At 35.9% G+C, this 4913-nt stretch overlaps 1 pseudogene; it reads right to left on the bottom strand.

The window, feature by feature from the left end:
* Positions 1-625: 625 nt before the first annotated feature.
* LOC149239585 (tuliposide A-converting enzyme 1, chloroplastic pseudogene) lies at positions 626-2006 on the bottom strand (annotated as a pseudogene).
* Positions 2007-4913: the final 2907 nt, after the last annotated feature.

Raw genomic sequence — 4913 nt, 5'->3', positions numbered from 1 at the left:
ACAAATATTTTGTGTATGTTTTTGTTTCCAAGTGGGAAGATAAAGATAATTAACAAATCATGAATTTTGTAATTTTGTAAAATATTAATAGAAATAAAAAAAAATATTTAAGACTTTTGTGATTCATAATACAGATAAATCTTTTTCTAAAAACATTTATCTATAATATATTAATTAATTATAATGAGAATATACTTGTAGTAGTTAGAATTTTTATATAAAATTGAAAAAACAATCATTAATAAAATATAATTAATAGGTTATAATGCAAAATTTAAGCATCAATTTTTTAATTTTATTTAAGGCTCATAACAAATCACTTGACAATGGTCTTTCAACTTGTAAAAGATAACAAATTAGAGATAAATTAATCCTGTCACTCGTAAAAAAACAGTAAATTACTGATAACGCGTGGAGAAAAATTGCATACACGGCCGTCATAAGCATCCAGCTAAAAAAGTCGTGAGAAACAGAAACAATCCATTTTAATATCTACGCCACGGAATAACACTTTCTCAATATCTTTAATTTTCGCTCCATGGTAAAGCCACAAGGTAATAACTGTACTATCGATCGAATATTGAAGAAACTGGAACTTGTTAATAACATAAGAGGCTACGCCACAGGGTAATAACTGTACTATCCATCGAATATTGAAGAAACTGGAACTTGTTAATAACATAAGAGGCTACGCCACAGGGTAATAAATGTACTATCCATCGAATATTGAAGAAACTGGAACTTGTTAATAACATAAGAGGTTACGCCACAGGGTAATAACTGTATATACCGAAAAACTACGCATACTTGCCTTAATATTCATAAGAATACTTGCCTTCATATTTATACGGAAAGATTCTGGAGAGGGTTCTTACAGTCATCAGAGGAGGAGGAAGAGGAATGCATGAAGTCCGAAATGCGTTTCAACATGGGAAAGGCATTCTCAGATTTGGGATCGAAGAGATGGAACACGTGGCCTTCGCCTTCCGTCATAACCAGATCAGCGTCTTTGCCTGCCTTCTTTAAACCTTCGTAGTACAGAACAGCAAGATCTGTCAGCAGATCCTGCTCTGCCACGAATACAAGCATTCGTTCATACACCAGAGTGGACAGATCAGGAGAACGGGGTCCAACTGGGTTAGAAAAGGGGTGGTCTTTATCCGCTCCTGCAGGGAGGACGATGCTCCATACTGCATCCGAAAACTCTTTAAAACGCTCCGCCTCCGCCTGTGGCCCGACTTCGCGGCCAACTGGTTCTTTCCCACCAAACGCGGGGTGAAACAGAATAGCCCCTCGTAAACACAGCCCATCCCAATTCCTCCCACTCGCAAGGATGCCCACCTGGTGCACCATGTTGCCTCCCGCACTGTCACCTGCCACGAACACTTTGCCGAAATCTGCGTGGGAAGCGAGCCACGGATCCACGGGCACCCCCTCCGCTGCCTTTGCTTGGCGGTTGAGCCATTCAAGGACGCCGAAACAATCGTCATAAGCCGCAGGGAGGCGATGCTCGGGCGCTTTCCTGTACTCCACCGACAGGCATATCACCTTGGCCTCTGTAGCGACTTCACTGACATAGTTGTGATAAAGCGGTGAGGCAGCCGATCCGATACAGAAAGCCCCTCCGTGAATGTACACAAATACCGGAACTTTTTGTTTTCCATCAGTAACTTCGAGCGGAGGAAGGAAGAGCCGAACGAAGACGCCTGTTTCAGGATCGATGACCACGTCCTTCGATGCCACTCCTCCCTTGGATTCATCGCCGAGCTGCGAAGAAGGGGGAACCGTACCCTCGTCGAGCAAGCGTTTAACTGTCCCGTTTTCGTATATCTTCAGCAGACGAGGGGTCTCAGCTACGATAGATAAAGATGATTCCTCCATAGGTATGGCGTTGGTAGTGCTGCTATCAATAGCTAAGCCTAGAGAAAGAGCATACAGTTACAATACCCAGATCCAGATGATTGCATTTAAAACTCCAGACACCCTGCCAATTCACAACCAAACGATTTTAATAATGAACTTTAATGTTCCATTAAAGTCATCCCGTGGGCTAGTAAAGATTCCGATGAAATCCTTACTGGGCCCCATACCTCTGTAATGGGACCGTGGGACGTAATTTGATGCAAACTTTGGCGTAAGAAACACGAATTACCATTACGGTCTATGGGTCACTGTCCAGTGAACTGTTCTACGACCATAAATTACTGTCTCTGGGTCGCTGTGTATGGGTCCCTATTGGTGGCAAGTCTATTTTAATTAATTATATTGTTTGGCTAAGTCTTCGTAAACCTGAACTTTTTTTTGTACTTCCATGTTCCGTACCGCACGTAAGGTCTCCTTGCACTCAGAGTATCTTTTTAATCTCCATCCTCCGGGGTCCCACTGTACTCAAAGCGTAAAATATATCTCAATCATATATTAGCGGGTAGATACACATTAATATAATAATTTAATAAAACATAGTTTAGATTTATTTTAATTTTAGATTTATTAAGTATTAAGAAAGATTAAATTTCACTCCTAATAACCAGTGGTTAAGGATAGAGTTCCATCCATGGCATGTACAAAATTCACCCACTCAATGACCAGGAAAAAATTCTAGTGAATATGTCCATTGAAGCACCAAATTTTGAGAAGTCTCTTTATGATACATCATTTTAGTCAATCTTATGCACACAATTTTGTTGAAAATATTCAAGATACTAACAATTGAATGGTTTCTTACTACTTATATTTAGGTTATACAAGTATGAACACAACATGGGAATAAATCTTGTGGTGAACTAAGTTTATGGTCTTGGAGTTGAAGTTTATGGCCTTGGAGTTGATTTGTTTGGTCAAGTTGGATTTGAGTCACCTTATGGGACTTAATGTTTTTTTTCTAGGGACTTCTTCATCAAGGAATATTGCATGAAGCAAAGAACCTACATAACAAAATGGTTTTCACAGTTGTAATCTTACAATCATTCAACTTTCTAATTTGTCAAAAGTATTGGAAATTATTAGTTTATGAACGATAGAAGGCACGTCCAACTTAAAATGATTGGATTTAAATTCCTAACAAAAGCTCAACATCTTCAATTATCCCATGTAAACTTTCTTAACTTAGAGAAGTGTTTTCTTTCATGCAACAAGGCACATGTAATATTTCACAAGTTGCTTAGTTCAAAAAGTCTATGGTTTGTGTTATTTAATTAGTTTCATTGCATCACACCATAAACTATACACATCACAATTCATTATCATCATGTGTGTGGAGAGAGAGAGAGAAGTGACCTTGATTGTTGTTATAGGACCCAAATAGTTTCTATATACTAGAAATGAAGGAGGTTTTAGATGAAAAGTAAGAAAACGTACTAGCTTTCCAAACAAAAATTTTATTTATAGAAAATGTGTCTAACTATGTGATTTTTGAGATTTTGTAATAATGATATCTTAATTTTCATGTAAAATATAATGAATATGTTTTCGTTAATGAAAATTTTGAGTACCTAAATGATAGAATCTTACTACAAAAGTTTATAGAGTTGTAGAGAAGGGATTGTTCTTGTGCACAAATAATTTTTCAAAATTTGTAATCTTCAATTTTATCATGGGGGCTTCATTGTGGGAGCAATACCATACCACATGCATTCATATTGGGAGATTTATATATATTGAGGAGATAATGATATAATACATTGAGCATATAATAGGGGGTATGGGGTTTTTATACTTGTGGGTATAAAAACTGGAGCTCAAAGTTAATGAAAATATATAAATGGGTATAAAAAATGTTAATGAGAAAATGGATACCTACAATATCTAGTGAAAGTATGGGTTTTCTAAAGCGTGAAGGTGTGTTGGGTTTGTATGGGGAGGGGGTTAAATAATGTGATTTTTAGAGGTATTTTTCAATATGTAGTCAAATTAAAGGTATTGTTTAGTATGCCACAAACACACGTGATATGTCAAAGGTTCATTGAGTGAAGCCCTTGTGATATATATATATATATATATATATATATATATATATATATATATATATATATATGATGAAAGTCATTATATCCTTCAAATTACAAAGTATTTTATTAGTGCAACCTGAAAGGATCTTGACATTATCAAACATTTTTTTATAGGTTGTAGGTCTCAATGTCCTCTAGTGCACCATATAATATTATTTCCAATGGTTAAAGCCAAAAATAATTATAGTGGAAATAAATGATAGATGTATTTTAATTTGATATTTGTTTTTCAATTAAAAAAATTATATTTATTATTTAATGTGTGAAATCAAAGAATACATAAGAGATTATAAATAGCTCAATCTAGGTTATGATCAAAGTCAACCCCTTCAAGTACATTGCAAACCCAACAAACTGGTCTAAAAATTATTATCTGACAAAAAGAAAATCTCTTGAATTTAAGTATTAAGGGGTTTTCGCAGTGCACTATGGTTCCTGGGAAGTCCTGGTTACCAGGTGCAAGTCGCGATAGTGATGATTGATGCTATGTGATTCATTTCACTAGTTTTAATCTCACTTCTTCACCCATGTGAGCATCACCTGATGCAATGAGTGCTAAGTGGACTATTCAAAAATCATGAGAAATTAGTCAATTACGACTACCTCTCATGGAAATGGTCATACATGGATGACTTACTTAACACAGTTGAATCCAAAAAATGATATCTAAAAAAAAATCCTTGGCAAAAATGAACCAACGACTTATAGTGTCGGAATAGAGAAGTGTCGAAATAGAGAATCCACACATGTCAAGAAATCATCATCATTAACATAATAATAGTTAGAAGACATTTAAAACTATACCTCAAGAGACCATTCGATGGTTTATAGACCCAACTACCTCTTTGGCAACTAAAGTTATTTCTTGAAGAATAATAGCCTCCTTCGATAGCTTGTCTTCTCGCT

This window comes from Pinus tabuliformis, chromosome 8 (assembly GCF_031772625.1).
Source record: "Pinus tabuliformis cultivar Carrire ecotype Pingquan chromosome 8, CPIR1, whole genome shotgun sequence".
NCBI classification, from domain to species: domain Eukaryota; kingdom Viridiplantae; phylum Streptophyta; class Pinopsida; order Pinales; family Pinaceae; genus Pinus; species Pinus tabuliformis.
The sequence above is the reverse complement of the archived record's forward strand: the minus strand, read 5'-3'. Positions and strand labels throughout refer to the sequence as shown.